Source organism: Miniopterus natalensis, chromosome 2 (assembly GCF_054644295.1).
Source record: "Miniopterus natalensis isolate mMinNat1 chromosome 2, mMinNat1.hap1, whole genome shotgun sequence".
NCBI classification, from domain to species: domain Eukaryota; kingdom Metazoa; phylum Chordata; class Mammalia; order Chiroptera; family Miniopteridae; genus Miniopterus; species Miniopterus natalensis.
In genome coordinates this window covers 163,155,886-163,169,541 of record NC_142082.1, presented here as the reverse complement: position 1 = coordinate 163,169,541, position 13,656 = coordinate 163,155,886, and the positions used below count along the sequence as shown (strand labels likewise).

At 38.6% G+C, this 13,656-nt stretch overlaps 1 pseudogene; it reads right to left on the bottom strand.

Annotated features, from left to right (window-relative positions):
- Positions 1–313: 313 nt before the first annotated feature.
- Positions 314–528, bottom strand: LOC107525361 (phosphatidylinositol N-acetylglucosaminyltransferase subunit Y-like; annotated as a pseudogene).
- Between the last annotated feature and the right edge of the window lie 13,128 nt (positions 529–13,656).

The following is a 13,656-nucleotide window of genomic DNA, read 5'->3' as shown; positions in this document are numbered from 1 at the left end:
CCATTCCCGGTCAGGGTACACACAAGAATCAACCAATAAATGCATAAACGAGTGGAACAACAAATCAATGTTTCTACCCCCCTCTCACTTTGTCTCAAATCAATAAATAAAAAATTTTTTAAACCACAAAAATACAGAGCCAAAGTACAATCAAAGAAACTTTAGCTTAAGCCTCCCATAGTCCTAAGCCTCTAACAGAAACAAAGTGAGGCATCTTTCCTGTAAATTAAGTGGGTTTCTGGTATTTCCATGCAGCTCAGCTTTCGGGGATAGATGCCTAAGACATGGATACACCAGCTTGCCTCTGGTTGCATTAATTATGTCTAAGGAGATTGATACCCATCCAAGTCCAATGGTAAAAGAACACAGAAACTGGTATGGTAATGGGTAGAGTCAGACTGCAAAAGCACAGGTTGGTTGTGCTAGTGCAGCTCTGTGGGAAGTTTTCTTTTACAGAGGCTGAGTAGAATAGTCCTGCTAAAGAGGCAAAGGGATAGGGACTGTCAACATAGGAAGAAACAGAAACATTCTTCTCTCTCACTCACTACCTACCATCCTGACTTTTTTTTTAATCCTCACCTGAAGATAGTTTTTCCATTGCTTTACAGAGTGGAAGGGGGAGAGAAAGAAAGAGAGAGAGAGAAACATAGATGTGAGAGACACATCGATTGGTTGCCTGCAACCAATGTATGTGCTCTTGGCTGGAATCAAACCCAGGACCCTTCAGTCCACAGGCATACACTCTAACCTTTGAGCCAAACCATCTAGGGCTGACTTTTTTTTTTTTTTTTTAATACAAAAGAGTTTATTTAGAAAGTCACAGAGGTAGAAGTGAGCTATAGAAGAAATGGGCTCAGGGAACAAATTACAGAGGCAAAACAAAGGCTCTTCCTTGGTGGTTAGGAGAGAGCAGAAAGGAAAGTGCCCTGGGAAGGGAAAGGGGGGATAAGGTGCTTGTGCTCCCTAGAGAGAGCTGCCCTACCACCCTGACTTTGAAAAGGTAGCTGGTATAACCAGAACCCAAGTTTGGCTGCCTGCTGCCACAAAAACCAAACTCATGAGACAGGTGCTGGTCCAAAAGGAAAGTGGTCTATTCAAATGCCAGTAACTTGAGGAGATGGGAGACTCTTGTCACAAAGCCCATCTCAACATCTCAGTGCAGGCAGAGGTTTTTATAAGGAAGGAGAGTGAAAGCAGAACAAAGAAATCAAAGGGAGAAGGTTGATTTCCCTAGGTGCAGGCCAGCACAATCCATTCCAATTAGGATCTAGAAATGCTCAAGTGATGGTTTGGTGTGCATCACCGTGGTATTCATCATCCTGGTTCTATGGTTGAAGGTCAGCAAATCTCCCGAAACTGGGATGACTGAATGTCAGAGTCTGCATCTTATAAGGTTAGTTCATAGGATTCTTATACAAGCATGCTTTATCTACAAGCTATATATTAGTCAGAGTCAGCATTTACAGAAACAATGTCAAAAGAATGGTGGGGATGGGAGAAGGATCAAGATGGCAGCATAGGAAAACACAGTATTCACCTCCTCCCACACCCACATCAAAACTGCAACTAAACCACAAACAACCATCATTCAGAACAGCCTGAAATCTGGCTGAATGGAAGCCCTACAACTAGAGAATTAAAGAAGCCACATTGAGACTTATAGAAGAGGCAGAAGAATGGAACAGGCTGGTCTGACACCCAGGTGTAGCATTTTTTAATTGGGAGGGATATCTGGGTTGCAGTGGTACCCATGAGGAGTAAGGGGTCCCAGGCCCACACCAGATCCCTCAGGCCAGAGTTCTAGTGCTGGGAAAAAGAAGTCCCTGTAGTTTCAGCCTGTAAATTCAGCGGGGATTGAGACTAAGGGAGACAGAGAGCTGCTAAGATTCCCAGCCAGTTTCTCTTTAAGGACCCATGCACAGACTTACTCAGATTCATTTCCTCTGAGCTCCAGTGCTGGGGCAGCAGCTTGAAAAGATCCAGTGACATATAGCGACGAACTAAATTGTCTAGCATCAGGGCAAGAACTGGGAGGCTCCTTTCTCCCAGAAAAAAGTGCTGGTAGAGGTAATTGTTCCTTGGCTAAGACCTCCCCCTCAAAGACCCAACAAGCAGGAACCATATCTGAGTCTCCATCAACCTGGCCCACACTATTCTCCCTGCCTCAGTGACCCAGACACCCAGCACGACCCAATATGCAGCCCCACCCAAGCTGTTTGCAGTGGTTTTTCCATATGAATGGTCTGCCCTGGCTCAGGCTTTAGACTTTCCTAAAATTTCTCAAACAAGCAGAAGCTGACCTCAGCTTACCACATACCTCTTGATAAGTGGCAACCAGGCCTCGCACTAGCATCAGCTTGCCAAGGTTCACAGCTTGGGTCCAAGCCCAACACAAGTAGCAGCCATTGGCAGATCACTCTGTAGCTTGTGCCAGGTGGCCTCAGGCAGTACACAGACAGTAGCAGACTTTGCACTTCCCAGAAGGCCCAGGAGCCAGTGCACCCAGTGGTCAGCTTCAGACCACACCAGATTACAACCCTACTAAATCTACGAGTGACACACTCAAGGGACAGAACTCAGTGAGCACCAAAACCCCACTGAAGTAATTCCTGCTTCATAGGGGCATCTCCTGCACAGCTGCTCTTCTGCTGTAATTGCAGCTGGTCCTCACAACCTTTTGGGATGAGGTTCAATCCCTGCTAGTGACACCAGAAGCAATCAGGGCTCAACTTCAACAGGACAGCACACACAACCCACACAGGGGTTCACTTGGAGTGTCCAGCTCAGGTGCCTGAGAAGGCTGAGCCACTAGGCCCTACAGGACACCTACTACACAAGGCCACTCTACCAATTCCAGCAGACATAGCAACTCTTCCTAATTCATAGAAACAAACACAGGGAAGCACCCAAAATGTGGAGACAAAGAAACAGGTCACAAATGAAAGAACAGAAGAAAACTCTAGAAAAGAACTAAATGAAATAGAAGCAAGCAAACTTCCAGATACAGAGTTCAAAGAATGGTTATAAGGATGCTCAAGAAACTTAATGAGAATTTCAAGAAACTTAGTGAGAGCTTCAAAGAACTTAGTGAAACCATTAATGACATAAAAAAGGACTAATTAGAAATGAAGGATACACTAAGTGAAATGAAAAATGACTTACAGGGTATCAACAATAGTGTAGAGGATGCCAAGAATGAAATTTGCTATTTGGAATACAAGGAAACAAAAAACACCCAATCAGAACAGAAAAAAAAAAAAGAATCCAAAAATATGAAAGTAGCATAAGGAGCCTCTGGAACAACTTCAAGTGTACCAACATTTGCATCATGGGGGAATCAGAAGGAGAAGAAAGGGAGCAAGAAATAGAAAACCTATTTGAAAAAATAATGACAGAAAACTTTCCTTCCCTGGTGAAAGAAATAGACTTACAAGCCCAGGAAGCACAGAGAGTTCCAAACAAAATGAACCCAAGAAACATCATAATTAAAATGCCAAAGGTTAAAGACAAAGAGAGAATCTTAAAAGTAGCAAGAGAAAAACAGTTAGTTACCTACCAGGGAGCACCCATACAACTGTCAGCTGATTTCTCAATAGAAACTCTGCAGGCCAGAAGAGAATGGCAAGAAATATTTAAGTGATGTAAAGCAAGGACCTACAACCAAGATTACTCTACCCAGCAAAGCTATCATTTAGAATCAAAGAACTGTTAAAGAGCTTCACAGACAAGAAAATGCTAAAGGAGTCCATCACCACCAAACCAGTATAATATGAAATGTTGAAGGATCTTCTTTAAGAAGAAGAATCAAAAAAGATAAAAACTATGAACAATGAAATGGCAATAAATACATATCTATCAACAATTGAATCTAAAAATCAAGACAAACAAACGAGGAATCGAATGAACAAAATAAACTGATGAATAAAATAGAACCAGAGGCATGGAAACATGAAACAGACTGACGAATCTCAGAGGGAAGGGGGGTGGGGGGTTGGAAGAGATTAACCAAAGAACTTATATGCATATATGCATTATCCATGAACATACACAATAGGGTGATGAAGGCCTGGGGAGGGGTGGGCTGGATACAGGTGGAGAAGGCAATGGGGGGTGGGGGGGGGGAAGGGACGACAGCTTTAATACTCTCAACAATAAAGATTAAAAAATAAAGAATGGTAGGGTGAGTTGCAATCCCTACTGTTTCAATGGTGTCATTTATTCCTTTAAAAAGCTGGTTTATTTTCCATATTATGGATTTTGCTAATTGCAAACATGTTCTTTTATTTCTTGTATTTCCTATACACTTTTAAAATCTAGAGATTTGATTAGATTGAAGTTCAATTTTCTTTGGCAAGAATGTTTCAGAGATGATGCTGTATACTTCATATTTCATTGCATCATGAATGAAATAATGTTTTTCTTTTTTGTGAACAAGATTTCCTTTGAGCTCAGGTATTGTTAGTCCAATCCATTCTTCATCAGGTTTCCCAAAAACCCTTCAGCTAATGCTGTAGTTTTCAATCTGTAGTGCATGACCCCAGGAAATGCAATTTTTCAGAGGTTACATACTATTCTTATGTTTTAAAATTTTCTCAGTGTTAATTTCTTTTTCTTTTCAGTTTTAATTTCTAGTGTGATTAATATAAAGAGATATAACCCCCCATAAAGAAATCCAGTCTGTGATCCCCAATAATTTTTAAAAGTATGAAGCATTTCTGAGAACAAAAAGTTAAACAACTGAGTTAATGAATTGAGCACCCATTGGTAATTATTTGGGTTGTAAAATAATAGTATTAGTATTAGTATGTAAATCTGATCTTATCACTCTTCTGCTTAAATTGTGTAAAGTGCAACACCCAAGGGACCTAATAGAGTATTACTGTAGATCAGTGATCCTCTACTGATGCTTTATCCTGGGGGAATTTTCTATTTCTGGAAACAAAGCAAGAGGGTTGATATTCCAGGATCATCCAGAAAGCTACTGTTGAGGAACAGAGAAACTAACAAAGCTTTGTGGCAGTTTTTTTCTAGAGAAATGCAATTGAAGGTGTGAGGAGTTAAGATACTAGTTAGAAGAGAGGATTGGAGGATAAATGTTTCCATGGATAGAGTTTCCTCTTAAAGACATCTGCTAAATTCTTAAGTTGCACATTCTTGAGCTAAGAAAAAAAGTAGAATGCTTCCAAGAATTAGAGGGGAGTGTTTTGCAGTCTCAGGATGCTGAAGAGATAAAGATTATAATTTGGAACTTTTTGTGGGAGGGCTCAAGTTAACATGGCAGGCATTTAACTGAAAGTCCTAGAGAAGTATACCTTAGATGCAGGGATAAAAACAAGGATAGACAAAGAACCTTACCTAAATGACAACACATTTATCAAATGATAACCTATTGTGTCTTCAAAGAAAAGGGAAGGGTATCAAGCAAGGGAAACAAAAGAAAAAATAAACAAATGGGACTACATTAAACTAAAAAGCTTCAGCACAGCAAAGGAAACCTTCAACAAAACAAAATGGCAACCTACTGACTGGGAGAATATATTTGCAAATGATATATCCAACAAGGGGTTGACAGCCAAACTATATTAAAAACTCCTACAACTCAACAACAAAAAAGTAAACAACATAATAGAAAAATGGGCAGAGGACCTGTAAAGACATTTCTCCAAAGAAGACATATAGATAGCCAACAGATATATAAAAATATGCTCAATATCATTAATAATCAGAGAAATGCAAATAAAAACCACAATGAGATCCTATATCACACCAATTAGAATGACTATTATCGAAAAGTAAACAAATAACATGTGTTAGCAAAGATGTGGAGAATGGGTACCCTTGTGCATTGTTGGTGAGACTGCAAACTTGTGCAGCCCCTATGGAAAACACTGTGAAGATTTCTCAAAAAACTAAAGTAGACAGACCATATGACCCAGCAATTCCACTTTTGGTATTTATCCAAAGAAAATGAGAATACTAATTTGAAAAGATGTATGCACACCTATGTTCATTGCAGCATTATTCACAATAGCAAAGATATGGAAGCAATGTAGGTGTCCATCGATAGATGAATGGATAAAGATGTGGCATATATATACAATGGAATATTATACAGTGATAAAAAAGAATGAATTATTGCCATTTGCAACAACATGGATGGATTTAGAGGGTATTATACTAAGTGAAATAAGCCAGGCAGAGAAAGAAAAATATCTTATGGTTCACTTATACATGAAATCTAAAAATAAAACAAAAAAACAAACAAACTAAATATACTCATAGAAACAGAGATCAAAAGGATAGTTACAAGAAGGGAGGGGTAGGGGGATAGATGAAAAGGGAAGGGGAATACAGTCAATGATTTTGTGATGTTTACAAGATGGTGACAGATGATTACTAGAATTATTGGGGTGGTCACATTTTAAGGTATAAATATCACTATATTGTACACCTGAAATGAATATAACCAATATAAAATTGAATACCAACTATACTTAAATAAAAATAAATTTTTAAAAAAGGAAGTGTAAACCTTGGAGGAAACATCATCTGGAGATTTACAACTTCTATAGCTAATATCTAGCATACAATCAAAAATTACTCGGTATGCTAAGAGACAAGACCATAAGATAGATAAGTGAAGACAAAATAGAGGACAGAAATAGTTCCACAGCTGACTCAGACATTGAGCACAGCACACAAAGCCTTTAAAATAATATGTTCAACAAAATCAAGGTAGAGATGGACAAAAACCAATGAAATAGAGAATTTAAACATAAAACTGGACTCTATATAAAGGAATCAAATGAAATTTCTAATCACAGAGATTCCAAGATGGCAGGAGATTGAGTGGAAGCTACACTGACACTCTCCCAGGACCTAACTGGAATTACAATTAAAATATAGAAAACCATCCTAAATAATAAACTGAAGACTAGCTGGAGAGCAAGCTCATAACCAAGGATGTACAGTGGAGACAGCATAGAGACTGGGAAGAAATGCAGAGTTTCAAGAGGGCTGGCTGGGATCCCACAGGGAGCAGCTGAAGTTCCAGAGGGAGATCTCAGCTGTGGCTCCACCCTGTGGAGTTTCTACAGCCTGAGGCTCATTAAGAGACTGAATAACAATCAGCCTCTGGGTGCTTTAAATCTTTGCCTGATTTGCTTCTGGACCCAGGCCTTGGAAAAGCAGACCTTGGTGGGCATCTTGGTCCTTTCCAAACACACCCAGCCCCAGCAGAGGAGCCAAAAGCTGTGGAGTGTGGACAGCTTCGAATAGGGCACAAAAGGCCAGTCACAAACATCATCTGACATTGGCCTGCACCAGAGACAATCCAAAAGACTGGGAGTCCTATCAAATGTACCTAATGCACAGAAACAAATCCAAACAAACAGCCAAAATGGGGAGACAAAAAAACAAGCCCCAAATGAGAGAACAAGAGAAGTCTCCAGAAGAAGAGCTAAATGAAATGGAGATAAGCAATCTATTAGATACAGAGTTCAGCATACTGATTGTAAGGATGCTCAACAACATGAGAAAACTATGGAAACTATGAAGGAGATTGAGAATGACATAGGAGAAATTAAAAAAAAAACATTGGAAGGATTAAACAGCAGATTAGGGGAAGCTGAGGGTCGGATCAGTGAATTAGAAGACAGGGTAGAAAAAAAATCACTCATTCAGAGAACCAAAAAGGAAAAACAATTAAAAAATGAGGACAGTTTAAGGGAGCTGTGGGACAGCATTGCAAGAAATGTAACAATATTCACATCATAGGAGTGCCAGAAGATGTAGAAAGTAAGTAAGGATTAGAGAACCTGTTTGAAAAAATAATGGCAGAAAACTTCGCTAACTTGGTGAAGGAAAAAGTCACACAAGTCCAAGAGGCACAGAGAGTCCCAAGCAAGAAGAATTCAAAGAGGTCCACGCACAGACACATCATAAGTAAAATGCCAAAAATTCAAGACAAAGAATCTTAAAGGCAGTTAGAGAAAAGCAATCTGTTACCTACAAAGAAGCTCCCATAATGCTGTCAGTTGATTTCTCATCAGAAACTCTACAGGCCAGAAGGGAATGGCATGAAGTATTCAAGGTAATGAAAAGCAAAGATCTGAAACCAAGGCTACTCTATCCAGCAAGGCTATTATTCAAAACAGATGGTGAAATAAAGAGCTTCCCAGACCAAAAAAAAAAAAAGGCTAAAGGAGTTTATTACCATGAAACAGCATTGCAAGAAATGTTAAAGGGACTGCTGTAATAAGAGCCTGAAATAGAGAGAAAGAGAAACATAGGCATAAAGAAATAAAATGACAATAGAAAAGAACCTATCAATAATAACCTTAAATATAAATGGATTAAATGCTCCAATCAAACGACATAGGTAGCTGAATGGATTAGAAAACATGACCCAAATATATGCTGTCTATAAGAGACCCACCTCAGAACAAAAGATTCACACAGGCTGAAAAAAACTTCTAGAGAACTTTAAGGGAGAGATCGACAGCAATACAGTCATAGTGGGGGACTTTAACACCCCACTGACTTTACTGGATAGGTCTTCCAGATAAAAAAAAAAATCAACAAGGAAACAGTGACTCTAAATGACACACTAGGTCAGATGGATTTAATTGACATTTACAGAACATTTCACCCCAAAGCTGCAGCATATACATGTTTCTCAAGTGCACATCAAACATTCTCAAAGATAAACCACCTGTCAGGGCACAAAACAAGTCTGTACAAATACAAGAAGATTGAAATCATGTCAAGCATCTTCTCAGACATTTACACCATGGAATATTATGCAGCTATAAAAAGGAAGGATCCCTTATCCTCTGAGACAGCATGGTGTAACCTGGGAAGTATTATGCTAAGCAAAATAAGCAAATTAGAGAAAGTCAAGTATCACATGATCTTACTTATATGCGGAGTGTAATAAACAAAATAAACCAATGAACAAAATAGATCCAGAGATATATGAGCTTGGAACAGATTGACAAATCTCAGAGGGAAGGCATGGGTGCGTTGGTGGATGGGGAGAGATTAACCTAAGAATTTATATGCACATATGCATAACCCATGGACACAGACAATAGTGTGGTGAAGGCCTGGAGCGGTGCAGTATAGGGTGGAGGGGATCAATTTGGGAAAAGAGAGACATTTGTAATACCTTCAACAATAAAGATAAATGAAAAATTTTTCTAATCACACACTCTAAAATACAATAACTGACCATAACAACTCAGTAGAGGAGCCCAACAGCAGATTAGCACAAAAAAATTATTAGTGACCTGAAAATAAAAAAATTCTTTGTGAAGCACAGAAAAAAAAAAAAGAATGAAAAATACAGGGAAGCGCCTAAGAAAAATGTTGGCACAATGAAAACATCTAATAAGCATCTAAATGGTGCTCCAGAAGAAGAGGAGAAAGAGCGTGTGGCAGAAGAAATATTTAAAGAGGTCAATGATAAAGACTTTTCCAAAATTCTCTCAATTCCTTTCTTCTTCTCCTTTTTCCGCTTGTCTCTTTTTTTCCTCTTCTTTTTCCTGTGCTTCAGTTTGGATACTACATATTGACTTTTCTTCAAGTTCACTGATCTTTTTATCCTGTTTAGTTTGCTGTTTAGCTGATGTAATAAATTTTTAATTTCAATTATTGTAACTCAGTTCTAAAATGTACATTTGCTTTTTTTAGAGATTTATTTTTATTATGTAAATTTTGACCTTTTCATATATCTTTTTCTCTGTTTTCCTTGACACAGTCATAATAGTAATTTAAAAGGTCTTGTCTCCCAATTCCAATACCTGGGTTATTCTGTGGATCTGCTTATAATGGACATATTTTCTCTTGATTACAAGTCACATTTTTTTGCATATTTGTATGTCTGTATTTTTTATCCCATGTTGAATATTGTACATTCAAAAAGTAATGGTAACTTAAATATTATTTTGCCCTAGAAAGTGAATAACTTTTTTACCATCAGGAGGCTTCAATGAGAGACACTGCTTTGATCCAATTAGGCATTGTGCTCTGTTGGGTTTGAATTGCAAATTTATTTTGTTTGAGTTCACCTCATGTTTCAAACATCTTAAGGGTGAGATTTGGAGTTCTACCCTGTGTGTATAATGCACCCATTCCTCCAGCAGGGCTGTGAGACTAGACATTGTGAGACTGACTACATCTTACCTAGAAGCAGAACTCCTGAAATGTTTCTGCCCAAACCACCACAACTCATGTATTTACCTTAATCATAATATTTCAAATAATATTGCTTCCAACCAAGGAACTAAGTTTACAGCAAATGAAGTGTGGTGATATGTTCATCTTACAGAATTGACTAGTCTTACTATGTTGCCATCACCTAAAATAACTATCTTAATGAAATGGCAGAATGGCGTTTTGATTTAAACACTAAGTTGTAGAGCACTTAGAAATATTTTATTTTACCTTCCTTTATTACATTTCTGATAATCTTTATTTCTTTATGTGATCCACGATTCTGACCTATATAATATTCTTTCTCCCTGAAGAACTTTAACATTTCTTGTAGAGTAGTTCTACTGGCAATAAATTATCTCAATTTTGATTTGTCTGAGGACATTTTTATTTCTTCTTCATTTTTAAGGATAATTTTGCTGGGTATAGAATTATGGGTTGGTTTTTCTTCTTTTCAGCATTTGAAAGATATCACTTTATTGTCTTATAGCTTGCACAGTTTTTTATGAGACATATGTTATAATTCTAAGCCTTGTCTCTCTATAGGTAATGTATCTTTTTCTATGGATGCCTTCAATATTTTTGTTTGCAGATATTTGGTTTGCAGATATGTTAATATGATATACCTAAGGTGTATGGTTTTGATATTTATTCTGCTTGGTGTTTGCTAAGTTTCTTGAATCTGTGACTTACTGTTTGTCATTAATTTTTTTAAAAAATGGCCATTATTTACCCAAATATCCTACCTTGTTCTTTCTTCTCCTTCTGGAGTTTTTCAATTTTTTTAAAAACATTCAATACCCTGGCTGTTGTGGCTCACTGGTTACAGCATCAGCCTGTGTACCTCTGTGTCAAGGGTTTGGTTCCCAGTCAAGGGCATGTGCCTGGGTTGAGGGTTTGATCCCTGGCCCCAGTTGGGGTGCTTGTGGGAGACAACCAATTGATGTGCACATTGATGTTTCTCTCTTTCTCTCTACCTCCCTTCCACTCTCTCTAAAAATCAATGGAAAAATATCTTCAGGTGAGGATTACCAACAACAAAAATAAATAAATAAATTCTCACCTGAGGACATGCTGAGAGAGATGGGGGGGGGGGGGGAGACATTGATGTAAAAGAGGAACATTGATTGGTTGCCTTCCATTCCATGCATGCTGCCCCTGGGGATTGAACCTGCAACCCAGGTATGTGCCCTAACCCGGGATCAAACTGGCAACCTTTTGGTGCACAGGATGATGCTCAACCACCTGAGCCAGTCTGACTGGGCTCTAATTATGCATATATCAGACCATTTGATATTGTCTCACATCTTTTGGATATTCTATTCTTTTTCCCCCCCATTTGTTGATTTTTTCCTATTTGCATTTTAGTTTGGTAATTTTTATTGACCTATCTTCAAGATTTTTTATTTTTTGCTTACCTGCGTTGAGTCTACTGATGAGCCTATCTAAGGCGTTTTTCATCTCTATTACTGTATTTTTTATTTTGATCATATGGCTCTTACTTTGCACTGCTTCCCAGGGAGAATATGTCTCTTATAGATCTTCCAGCCATATTCTACTATTATTTTAAAAATCAAATCATTTTAACATGAGGTGGTGGGTAAGAGAGAGGGGCATTGTATCATCTTCAGATTAAGTCATAGCTTTAAGCGGGCACTATAAACTTAGGTCTTGAGGTCTGGACTTCCTAAGTGTTTCAGTCTCAGAGATGTTGTACTAGGCCTACCATATCTTCCTACGCCTCCTCTAGGGGCAGAGCATTGTTTTTGTCCTACAATTTTTGTTGCTTTTTCTACTGCAAATTAAGGCTTTTGTTCCATAGAGGAGATAGGAGAGATGGGTTTCAGCAGGGGCTGCTGTTCCCCTCACTCAACCAGCACTAAAATGGAATCTTTCTCAGGATTCTTCCCACTCTTCCTTGTGAGAGCCTGGTTGGATTTCTGGAGGAAAAGCCTACAAGAATATGCAATCCCCTACATGTCTGTGTCCCTTAGGTGAGTCACTCTTATTTTAGCTTGTATCTAGCCTTTAGCAATCTGGTAAAGAAAAATTCTAGCTTCATCTTCTTACTGGCTTATATGACATCTGGAAGCACGTACCCAGTGTAAAGAAGTGGTCAGGCCCTAGCCGGTTTTGCTCAGTGGTTAGAACGTCAGCCCACAGACTGAAGGGTCCTGGGTTCAATTCCAGCCAAGGGCACCTTGGTTGCAGCCCTGATCCCTGGCTCTCCCTCTCTCTCTTCCCACACCCCCACTCTCACTGAAAAGCAATGGAAAAAATATCCTCGGATGAGGATTAAAAAAAAAAGGAAGTGGTCAGATCTTGTTTTTTCTCTGTCTCTCTCCAGATTTCAGGTGGGCTGTTTTCTCTGTAACTGCAGTTCGCTTATGGGTTCAAGAAGAGCCATTAATTTGTCCAGCTTATTTTTCTTGTTGTAAGGGTGACACTCTTTCCAGCTCTTTGTATCTCTGAGCTGAAACTGGAAGCCAAGAATGGCCTTTTACATGCTCAGTTATGACGCCAACTGGGTAAAACTCTTTGTGGGGCTGAGATATGTCCTCCACTTTGCAGTATATGCTCTGAATCAGTGACAAAACTAGGATTCATAAGTCTCAAAATCAAGGGCTGGAAATGGGAGGGCCTCATTTTGCAATTACACTTAAGGTGCCACTAGTGAATTTTTTGTTTCTTATCTCACAACTTTGGGCTCTGCTGGTCTAACTTTCATTACAACATATTATGGACTGACTGGCTCTGTGCTTAATGTCTGTAATTCAACCTTACAGTCATAAAGACATTCAAATTATCACTCTTGTTGTACCTTGGAAATGGAATGCACTTTATTTTAAATTAGGGATAATAACTACTATGTATTACTGATTACAATCTTTAAAAGCACCCAATATAGGACCTAGCATATAGTATATTAGTTTCTTTCATTCCTTCCCCTTTCTAAAACTACTTCCTTGCTGATTATATATATATTCCTCCTCAACATCCTGAAAACCTTGTTATTTTTCTCTAGTTTGTTCCTTTCTACCTCTACAAACTTTAAATACAGGTCTTCCTTTATTAGAAAATATATTAATTTGGGTCTTGTAGACTAGAACATCCTAACTGATGTACCAAGGTACAATGATGTGCAAAGGTTCATTGATGTGCCATTTATAGGTTATAGGCATGCAGAGACACTGAACTTCTCAGCTATTAGTGCAGTCAGCTGAGGTCTGGGGCAGCTGGAACCCCAGATACTTTTGTTCTCCCCAGACCGTGAGCAGCCTCTTTCATTCACCACAGTGTCCCATACAAAAGCAGTATTGTCAATTTTCAAATTTGTATGGAAAATACTATAATTCTACAAAAGGAAACTAGGGAGATTGATCTCTGGAATTAATTTTCCAAAAGTCATTTTATCAATACAGATTGGATAAGATTTGAAAT